Raw genomic sequence first — 11,314 nt, 5'->3', positions numbered from 1 at the left:
CCCCTCCCCAAGGGCCCCCCCACCGCGGCAAGGCGGCTTCCGTTAGGGGGGGGTCACCAGATGAGAATAACAGTCTGTGAGCAACATGTAACATTACTGAGGCTTAAGTCACATGTTCTCACAAAACAGTCAGTGCAAAGTGTCTTTACACCCGAACTGATGAGGTATTCTGAGAAGTTCAAGGTAGTGACAACTGTCCAGGTCCAGTATGATGTTATCACTATAAAGAAGCTCATGGAGCTTACTCAAAGCAGTTTAACAGGTACAAATTTGAAAAAGTATTAGTAATGAGGAACAAGGACAAAATTAGTTTTCCAGACGCAAAGCATCATGCCTGTGTGCTGTTCACACAAGCAGGTAAGTCCCTACCTCGGTTGTAGCCCAACTTTATCGTCATCCCTTAACCTCCATATCTCACTCTAATACTACAATTCAACCTCAGTTTCTGGATTTGAAGCTTCTTATGAGGACTGCCTCTGGTGGATTGTTCCACCAGAAGCAGAGTAGGAGTAAGGGTTTAATTGAGGATTAATTGAATGATTATTTAAAACTATCTGCTGCATTAACAGCTAAGGTCATTAGCGGCAAATACCTTGATAGATAGAAATATCAAAATATTTAAACTTTAAAAATTTATCAATAAATTTCTTACAAATAACAATATTTATATAAATAAAATCAAAGCATAGATATTATGCTCTAAGTGTATAAAATTATTGCATAAAATTATGCATAATTAAATTTTATTCCTTGCTTGGAGAAAATTTGAGCCCATGATATGTTGCCCACTGTACAATCTGATTTATTGCAGCCTGCATGTGTTCTTTCACATCCTGTAAGCTTCCTCCTGAGCAGTACAGTGTAAAGTCATCCACATACAGATTACATGAGACAGAACTTGGAACAACCTTTACGATGTCATTTATAGCAATGGCAAACAGGGTCACACTCAAGACACTCCCCTGTGGGACCCCTTCCAGCTGATCTTCCAGATTAGAGAAACTGTTTCCCACCCAAACTCTAAATTTCCTGTTAGCAAGGAAGCTTTGTATAAATGTAGGTAATGCTCCTCTTAAACCAGTGTCATACAGCTTCATGAGTATGCCATGCTTCCAAGTAGTATTGTAAGCTTTTTCAAGGTCAAAGAAGACTGTTAACATGTGACGTTGCTGTTGAAGGGATTCTGTATAGCAGTTTCCATCCTTACAAGTGCATCTGTGGTCGATCTCAATCTTCTAAACCCATATTGATATGGGGTCAGAATGTTTTCTTTTACTAGCAGCCATGTCAACCTGTAGTTTCCCATTTTCTCCATCAGATTGCAAATGCAGCTGGTGAGAGAAATTGGTCTGTAATTTTCTGGTGTGGAATCGTCTTTGCCAGGTTTAGGGACAGGAATGATTATAGCCTCTTTCCATGTGGATGGCCCTGTACCCTCCCAATAGATCCTATTGAATAGCTCCAACAGGAACTTCTGGGATCTCTCTGGTAAGTGAGATATCATTTGGTATGGAATATCGTCACTTCCTGGGGCAGTCTTACTGCAGAGCTGCAAAGCAGAGTCCATCTCCTTGTGCAAAAATGGCAAGTTGTATGGAAGTTCTGTTGCAGTCCTACTGAAGAACGACACTGGGTGTCGTTCCTGTTCAGCACGAAGAGTGGAGAATCGGGCAGTGTAAGATGTTCCAGAGGAGATCTCTGCCATGGATTTAGCTAGCTCATTAGTAACATCTCTTTTGTCTGTGATGATTATACCATCTATCTTCAAAGCAGGTGGTGGCATTGATGTGGTCTTTCCAGCGATCTTACGCACCTTGTCCCATACCCATGCTAAGGGGGTCCCAGAGTTAATCGAGGAGATAAACTGTCTCCATGACGTCCGTCTGGCCTCCTTTAGCACTCACCTGGCTTTGGCTCGGGTCTTTTTGTAATGGATCAAGCTTACAATGCTAGGGCGTCGTTTCAACTGCCTTTATGCAGCTTTTCTTGCTCTAACAGCTTGTTGGCATTCACCAGACCACCATGGTACTGGAGGTCGACGGTAATGCCAGCTACTTTTAGGAATGGATGCTTCTGCTGCAAGGTGAATTCGTGATGTGAAGTGATTAACAGCATCTTGAACACGCTGGAAATCATTCACAGATCCTTGCAATACTGCAGTTGATGTAAAATGATTCCAGTCCACATGTTCGTCACCATCTCTGCACTCCATTAGTTGGAATACCATTCACCTCCTTCAAAAGTATTGGAAAGTGGTCGCTTTCCTTGTAAGTCTTCCATAACCTGCCAAGTCAAATTCATCTGTGAAACAGTTGAACCAGTTGACAGATCTATATTGGAGAATGTCCCAGTTTGAATTTGGAATGTGTGGGATTGTCACCATTCAGTAAAACTGCATCTACTCTTAAGAACATGGACTCCAAGGCCCTTTCTCGAGGGATGCACAAAGTGTCTCCTCAGAGGTGATGCTGACCATTGAAATCTCCCAAGTAGATCTTCCAAATTATCTGTGTTGAGATTATGTGGAGGAAGGTAGATGGTGTAAGGTTGTGTCAAGCCTATTCTCACAGCCTTCATTTGCAGTGTTGTCTGCAGGTGGATGGCCTGGAAGGGAATATCTTGACGTACCAGTACTGCTACTCCTCCATGAAGTCCCCCCCCTAACGGAAGCCGCCTTGCCGCGGTGTGGGGGCTTGAGGTCCCAATGATCTGTTGAGCCGGACCAGAGGGCTACCCATACTGGAGGGGTCACCAGTGAGGGATGAGACAAAATGGCTTCCTGGTGCACCAAGGCCTATGAGAGGGGATGGTGTACCCACCCCTGGTTCATTTCATCTTGGACCAGGGAGAACTCTCCCACGTGTGTTTGCCGTGCGTAGCATTTTGTATTACCAGGAGACAGGAGTCCTGGAGGTTGAGCGATGCTGCATGCTGCGCCCTGCAGCTAGCAACACACCTCTTTGGTCCTTTATTCTGGTTAGACGGGTGGCTTGATCAAGGCCCGGTCAAGTCAATCGGCTGGTCAAATATGGCTAGGGTCAAGCAGGCACTATTCAGTCGGTAGCACATAGGTCCCGCGACTGCCATCAGTACTGTAATAGTGGCTGCGTATATTTCTTCATTACCCCTGTGGCTGTTGGGAGATTTTGAACCCCAACTATAGCTTCCCCTCGTTCGACTCCATGGTGGGTGGGGGGGTGGGGAAATGAAGAATTCAAATTTGTATGAGTACTACAAATTTACAAAGATCTAGCTCTCTCCCTGACGACCTACGCAATCCCTCGACCATTCCCTCTGGAACATCACGTATTGTCACTTTGGAACCTTTCCAGCTTTCAAAGAGCCAGAATGGGAATCGTAATGGCTCCCGGGATCCCAAACCAGGTAAGAAGGGGAAAAGTCCTCCTCAATCCACTAAGGAAATCTTACCTAGTAAATATGAAAACATTTCATATAGTAAGTACCTAGTAGTAAAGACCATTGAAGGTGTATCAATCATGGATCTTGATATTTTCGAAGTACATCGAAAAATTGTTGAAGTATGTCAACGTGAACCTCGTATCACCCCACAGCGAGATGGTAGCCTGATAGTTGAGGTTTCGTCACCAGACGAGAGTGACCGTCTGCGTGCGATATGCGACATTCCTGGGGCTAAAGTTTCATGTTCTCCTCAGAAAACCCTCAATCAGTGTAAGGGAATTGTCTTTTCCCGAGAGGTATTCTGTGGAGAAACTGTTAGAGGAACTAGAGAATTTTAATGTAGTGGCAGTAAAACGTTTTAAGAAGAAAGTTGATGGTTTGGAACAGTCGACACCAGCTTTTCTTCTAACTTTTAACACATTAGTCCTTCCAGAATCGGTTAAATTAGCCTGGTACCACCTCAAGGTAAAGCCATATGTGCCCAACCCTATGCGGTGCTTCCACTGCCAAGGTTATGGGCATGGAGCCAACTCTTGCCGTTTTAAAGAAAATGGACAACCAAGAGTATGTATAAAGTGTGGTACAACAGGTCATCAAGGAGATGACAACTGTCCAGGTCCAATATCCTGTTACCACTGCAAAGAAGCTCATGAAGCTTCTTCAAAGCAATGTAAAAGGTACAAATTTGAAAAGGAAGTATTGGTAATAAGGAGCAAGGAGAAAGTTAGTTTTCCAGAGGCAAAGCGACGTGCCCGTGTGCTATTTGCACAGCCAGGTAAGTCCTTTGCTTCGGTTCTAGCCCATCCTCCTTCCCACCAACCCTTGTCCTCCAATGCTTCTTACAACACACTGCCACTTCCTTTAACCCTCAGTCGCAAATTGCTGACACTGCCTTTGGTGAGTTGTTCCACCAGAAACGGAGTAGGAGTGAGGGGTCTATTAAGGAGACTCCTCCTCCCAAAGTAAGTCTTTGGAGCCATCAGTTAAGGCTCCAGAGGCCTCAACGGTGACAGCTCCAGCTGCCACCACATCCACAGGGGCCTCTGCTGCTAGGCAGAATGCCCCTGAAGTAAAGGCTCAGGTCCACTCTTTGCCCAGGCAAAGAAATCCTGAACCTATCCAAGGGAAACATGTGGAAATTAGTTCCACAGGTCAACAAATATTTAAAAGGTACTCCCAGGATCATGGAAAGGGACAGCTTAAAGGTGTAAGGTAAACCTTGACCACAGGTGCTGCCAAACACCTTATAAAAAATAATATAAAGAACTGAATACCCTAATCCAATGGAACTGTCAGGGAATTCATGCAAAATGGGAAGAACTGCAATATCTGATAGCTTCATATAATCTAGTTTGTGTATGTCTACAAGAGATTATGACCAGGGAAAATTGTACCATTTCCCTGAGAGGATTCCAAGTTCAAGCCCATTATGGGACCTTTGACAATGGACCACATGGAGGAGTAGCAGTAATGGTACGTCTAGATATTCCCTTCCAGGCCATCCACCTGCAGACAACACTGCAGGTGAAGGCTGTGAGAATAGGCTTGACACGACCTTACACTGTTGCATCCATCTACCTTCCTCCACATAATCTGAACATTAATCTACTTGAGCAGTTGCCACATCCATTTCTACTCTTGAAAGATTTCAATGGTCGGCATCACCTCTGGGGAGACACTTTGTGCAACCCTCGAGGAAGGGTCTTGGAGTCCTTGCTCCTAAGAGTAGATGCAGTTTTATTGAACAGTGACACTCCCACACATTTCCAAATTCAAACTGGGACATTCTCCAATATAGACCTGTGAATTGTCTCACCTGATTCACAGATGAATTTCACTTGGCAGGTTATGGAAGACTTACATGGAAGCGACCATTTTCCAATACTTTTGGAGGAGGTGAATGGTATTCCAGCCAATGGAGTGCAGAGATGGCGACTTGAACATGTGGACTGGAATCTTTTTAGATCAACTGCAGTATTGCGTGGATCTGTGAATGGTTTCCAGAGTGTTCAAGATGCTGTTAATCACTTCACATCACGAATTCACCTTGCAGCAGAAGCATCCATTCCCAAAAGTAGCGGGCATTACCGTCGACCTCCGGTACCATGGTGGTCTGATGAATGCCAACAAGCTGTCAGAGCAAGAAAAGCTGCATTAAGGCATTAAGCCCCAGTGATATAACCTTGATCCATTACAAAAAGACCCGAGCCAAGGCCAGGTGAGTGCTAAAGGAGGCCAGACGGACATCATGGACACAGTATGTCTCCTTGGTTAACTCTGGGACCCCCTTAGCATGGGTATGGGACAAGGTGCGTAAGATCGCTGGAAAGAGCACATCACTGTCACCACCTGCTTTGAAGATTGATGGCATAATCATCACAGATAAAAAAGATGTTGCTAATGAGCTAGCTAAATCCATGGCAGAGATCTCCTCTGGAGCATCTTACACTGTCCGATTCTCCACTCTTCGGGCTGAACAGGAACGACACCCAGTGGCGTTCTTTAGTAGGACTGCAGCAGAATTTCCATACAACTTGCCATTTTTACGCAAGGAGATGGACTCTGCTTTGCAGCTCTGCCGTAAGATTGCCCCAGGAAGTGACGATATTTCATACCAAATGATATCTCATTTACCAGAGAGCTCCCAGTAGTTCTTGTTGGACCTATTCAATAATATATAGAGGGAGGGTACAGTGCCATCCACATGGAAAGAGTCTATAATTATTCCTATCCTTAAACCTGGCAAGGACGCTTCCACACCAGGAAATTACAGACCAATTTCCCTCACCAGCTGCATCTGCAAGCTGATGGAGAAAATGGTAAACTTCAGGTTGACATGGCTGCTAGAAAAGGAAAATGTGCTGACTCCATATCAATATGGGTTTAGAAGATTGAGATCGACCACAGATGCACTTGTAAGGATGGAAACTGCTATACGGAATTCCTTCGCACAGCGACGTCACATGTTAGCAGTCTTCTTTGACCTTGAAAAGGCTTATGATGCTACTTGGAAGCATGGCATACTCAAGAAGTTGTATGACATTGGTTTAAGAGGAGCATTACCTACCTTCATACAAAACTTCCTTGCTAACAGGAAATTTAGAGTTTGGGTGGGAAACAGTTTCTCTAACCTGGAAGATCAGCTGGAAGGGGTCCCACAAGGGAGTGTCTTAAGTGTGACCCTGTTTGCCATTGCTATAAATGACATTGTAAAGGTTGTTCCAAGTTCTGTTTCATGTAATCTGTATGTGGATGACTTTACACTGTACTGCCCAGGAGGAAGCTTACAGGAGCTGTAATAAATTAGGTTGTACAGTGGACAACATATCATGGGTTCAAATTTTCCCCAAGCAAGACCATGGCTATGCATTTCCACAAACGAGGAAAATTCCATCCTTCCCTCTATTTAGGAGCAAACCCACTGCAATTTGTGCAAGAGGTGAAGTACTTGGGTCTAATTTTTGACTCAAGGCTTACATGGGTGCCTCACATCAAACAGTTGGAAGTAAAGGCTACAAAAGCACTTAGTATTTTGCGGGTTCTTTCACATCTATCTTGGGGTGCAGACCGCACATCGCTTCTGCGGCTTTACCGAGTGCTTATTCGTAGTAAGCTTGATTATGGATGTGAAGCTTATTCATCTGCAACTCCCACTGTTCTACGGATGTTAGACTCGGTTCATAATGAAGCTCTCAGAATCTGTATTGGGGCTTTCAGGTCTTCACCTGTGGAGTCCCTGTATGCTGAGAGTGGAGAACCACCTCTTTCATTACACCGAGAATACATGAACCTGATTTACTACACGAGACTACAAAGGATTCCAGGATCTCCTACATCCAGATTGGTTTTCAATCTTAATTTAAATCTCTCTAAGGTTCTGGCTGTTGGAATTCCCCAATTTCCGCCTTGAACTAGTCAAGTCGAGCTGGATTTAGTCGGAATTGGGAAAGGGGAGAGATCTGAAGCAGAAGTCCGAGAGAAATTTCTTCAGCACATTTCTAAATACCGGGGATCAGATGCAATTCATACAGATGGATCGAAATCTGAAAATGGCGTGGGTTTTGCAGCAGTGAGCAGAAGGAAGACTGCATCTGGCATCTTTCTATAGCAGCCTCGATCTTCACTGCAGAGTTACATGCCATCCTCACAGCAGTTAAGATGACTAGAGATCTTACAAACCATTCTATTGTGATATATTGTGACTCTCGTAGTGCCTTGCAAGCAATCAAGAGCTTAAACTCATCACATCCAATAGTGAGGGAGGTTCAAGATTGGCTTGCACTGATGTCAACACGTAAAAAGATTACTCTGTTGGGTGATGTCAACACGTAAAAAGATTACTCTATGTTGGGTGCCAGCGCATGTTGGTATCAGTGGGAATGAGCGAGCTGATCGGAAGGCCAAGGCAGCTGCCGCTCAGCCTTGTGATGCTCGTTTTTCTCTCCCACACACCGACCTGAAACCCAGCATCAGAAGTTGTCTTCGTGATAAATGGAGGGAACAATGGAGGCATATCTCCAGAAACAAACTGCGAGACATTAGAGATGACCTTGGCAGTTGGGTGACTAGCATCCATCCCAACCGAAAAGTTGAAGTTGTATTAACAAGACTAAGAATCGGGCACACAAGACTGACTCATGGGCCAATGATGGCTAAAAATGAAGCACTTTGTGAAGGATGCCAAGAACCATTAACGATCGCACATGTAGTGGAAAGATGTGCAACATTCTCAGACCAAAGACGTATGTACTTGTCTCCCCCATATACACTGAAAAATGTATTGGGGGAAGATTGTGACATAGAGGGTCTTATTAATTTCCTTAGGGAGACTAATATTTTCAATAAAATTTAATTATGCATAATGTTTATGCTATGATTTTATGCACTTAGAGCATAATATTTATGCTTTGATTTTTAATCTATTTATTGTTATTTGTAAGATATTTATTGATAGATTTTAAAAGTTTTAATCATTTTAATATTTCTATTTAACAAGGTATTCACCGCTAATGACCTTAGCTGTTGACGCGGCAGGTAATTTTAAATAATCAATCAATCCATGAAGTCCATTATCAAAGGTCCCATGATGGGCTTGACTTTGGAATCCTCTCAGAGAAATTGGACGATTTTCTCTGGTCATAATCTCTTGTAGGTATACACAAACTTGGTTACATCAAACTATCAGATGTTGCAGTTGTTCCCATTTTGCATAAATTCCCTGACAGTGCCACTGGATTAGTGTATCCATTTCTTCAAACTACCTCTTCATGAGGTGTTTGGCAGCACCTGTAGTCAAGTTTTGCCCCACACCTTTGGGCTGTCCCTTTCCAGGATGTTGGGAGTCCCTTTTAAAGGGTTGTTTACCTGTGGAACTAGTTTCCACAGGCTTCCTTTGGGCTGGCTCAGGATTTCTTTGCTTGGGCAAAGGACGGACCTGAGCCTTTGCGTAAGGGGCATTCTGCCTAGCAGTGGAGGCCCCTGTGGATGTGATGGCAGCTGATGCTGTCACCATTGAGGCCTCTGGAGCCTTGACTGATGGCTTCAGAGACCTTACTTTGAGAGGAGGAGTCTCCTCAATAGACCCCTCACTCCTACTCTGTTTCTGGTGGAACTCACCAGACGCAGTTTCAGCAATTGAGAACTGAGGTTTAAAAGTAGTGTGTGGTGTAAGAAGTATTGGATGGCAAGGGATGGCTGGAAGGAGGATGGGCTAGAACCGAAACAAAGGACTTACTAGCCAGGTAACGTCACTTTGCCACTGGAAACGTTGCTTTGCCTCTGGAAAACTAACTTTCTCCTTGCTCCTTATTACCAATACTTCTTTTTCAAATTTGTACCTTTTACATTGCTTTGAAGAAGCTTGTCCATTTTCCTTAAAACGGCAAGAGTTGGCTCCATGCCCATAACCCTGGCAGTGGAAGCACCGTATAGGGTTGGGCACATATGGCTTTACCTTGAGGTGGTACCATGCCAATTTAACTGATTCCGGAAGGACTGAAGTTTCAAAAGTTAGAAGGAGAGCTGCTGTCAACTGTTCCTAACCATCAACTTTCTTCTTAAAACGTTTTACTGCCACTACATTATAATTCTTTAGTTCCTCTAACAGTTTCTCAGAAAACCTCATCAGGTCTGGGGAAAAGACAATTCCCTTACACTGATTGAGTGTTTTGTGAGAACATGAAACTTGAGCCCCAGGAATGTTGCATATTGCAAACAGACGGTCACTCTCTTCTGGGCTCAAAACCTCCCAACAGCCACAGGGGTAGTGAGGAAATATACCCAGCCACTATTACAGTACTGATGGCAGTCGCAGGACCTATGCGCTACCGAAAGAACAGTGCCTGCTTGACCCGGGCCATATTTGACCAGGTGATTGACTTGACTGGCCTTGATCAAGCCACCCATCAAACCAGAATAAAGGACCAAAGAGTGTGTTGCTAGCTGCAGGGTGGAGCGTGCAGCATCGCTTCACCTCCAGATTCTTCTCTACACACGTGGTAGAGTTTCTCCATGGCCCAAGATGGAATGAACCGGGGTGGGTGCACCTCCCTCTCGTAGGTCTTGTTGCATCGAGGCCATTTTGTCACATCTCTGACTGGTGACCCCTCCAGTATGGGTATCCCTATGGTCCAGCTCATCAGATCATTGGGTCCTGAAGCCCCCCCACCGCAGCAAGGCGGCTCCCGTTAGGGTGGGGGGGGGGTTATTGAGGACGTTCCTAAAGTAAACCCCCCTATCGGGAGCTGCCTTGCGGCAGTGGGGGGAGGGGGCTTGAGGTCCCAATGATCTGGGGAGCCAGACCAGAGGTCTACCCATACTGGAGGGGCCACCAGTGAGGGATGAGACAAAATGGCTTCCTCAAGGCCTATGAGAGGGGATGGTGCACCCACCCTTGGTTCATTCCATCTTGGACCAGAGAGAACTCTCCCACGTGTGTTTGCTGTGCAAACAGGAGTCCTGGATGTTGAGCAATGCTGCCATTGTGCCCTGTAGCTTGCAACACACCTCTATGATCTTCTATTCTGGTTAGACACATAGCTTGATCAAGGCCCGGTCAAATCAGGCAGCTGGTCAATTACCCCACAGCAAGATGGTAGCCTGATAGTTGAGGTTTCCTCACCAGACGAGAGTGACCATCTGTGTGCAATATGCAACATTCCTGGGGCTCAAATCTCATGTTCTCCTCACAAAACACTCAATCAGTGTAAAGGAATTGTCTTTTCCTGAGACCTGATGAGGTCTTCTGAAAAACTGTTAGAGGAACTAAAGAATTTTAATGTAGTGGCAGTAAAACATTTTAAGAAGAAAGTTGATGTTTAGAACAGTCAACTCCAGCTGTCCTAACTTTGGAAACATTAATCCTTCCAGAACCGTTAAGTTAGCATGGTACCTCCTCAAGTTAAAATCATATGTGCCCAAGCCTATGCAGTGCTTTCACTGCCAGGGTTATGGGCATGGAGCCAACTCTTGCTGTTTTAAGGAAATGGACAACCAAAAGTGTAAAGTGGTACAACAGGTCATCAAGGAGATAACTGTCCAGGTCCAATATGCTGTTACCACTGCAAAGAAGCTCATGAAGCTTCTTCAAAGCAATGTAAAAGGTGCAAATTTTAAAAAGAAGTATTGGTTATAAGAAGTAAGGGAAAGTTTTTCAGAGGCAAAGCGTGGAGGTTGCGAGAATAGCTTGACACAACCTTACACTGCTGCATCCATTTACCTTCCTCCACATAATCTCACATAGATGAGGTGGAAGATCTACTTGGGCAGTTGCCACATCCTTTTCCTTAAAACGGCAAGAGTTGGCTCCAGGCCCATAACACTGCAGTGGAAGCACCGCATAGGGTTGGGCCACATATGGCTTACCTTGAGTGGCAACCCATACCAATCAAATGAT

The sequence above is a fragment of the Penaeus monodon genome, chromosome 2, assembly GCF_015228065.2.
Source record: "Penaeus monodon isolate SGIC_2016 chromosome 2, NSTDA_Pmon_1, whole genome shotgun sequence".
Lineage (NCBI taxonomy): Eukaryota > Metazoa > Arthropoda > Malacostraca > Decapoda > Penaeidae > Penaeus > Penaeus monodon.
Note: the sequence above shows the minus strand (reverse complement) of the source record.